The following is a 524-nucleotide window of genomic DNA, read 5'->3' on the forward strand; positions in this document are numbered from 1 at the left end:
TTTATAAATTTTTTTATTATTTTTATATATTACATATTTATCTTCACCGTTTAAAATTTCTGAATTCATTATGCAAGTAGATAATAGAAAATGATAATATGATTAGAAGTCTAGAACCTAACTATCAGAATATAGTAATAGGATCATAAATAAAAAAATATTTCATGAATTTTATAAGGTGAATTATATGGTAAGATGTTATTTTATAGAGATAAAGAAATGTTGACACGTAGCAAAATCATAAGGGGCAAGGAAGATGGCTCCGTTGTTGCACCGCGCAGCTCATACACTGAAGATCCATTACGTGCACCGAAGATCTATTACGGAAAATGGGAAGAGATTTTCTTTTTGGGTCTGGAGAAGGAGATTGGATTTCGCTCCTTACATTGATTCCTCCGTTCTCCTTCATCAGTTATTTTCTCTATCGCCTTGACACTAGTAAGGCCATAACTTCAGAAAAATAATAACCATCAACAAGCAGGAGCAGATATCTCCAAAAAAAAAAAAAAAAAAAAGAAGGAGGA

Source organism: Arachis ipaensis, chromosome B07 (assembly GCF_000816755.2).
Source record: "Arachis ipaensis cultivar K30076 chromosome B07, Araip1.1, whole genome shotgun sequence".
NCBI classification, from domain to species: domain Eukaryota; kingdom Viridiplantae; phylum Streptophyta; class Magnoliopsida; order Fabales; family Fabaceae; genus Arachis; species Arachis ipaensis.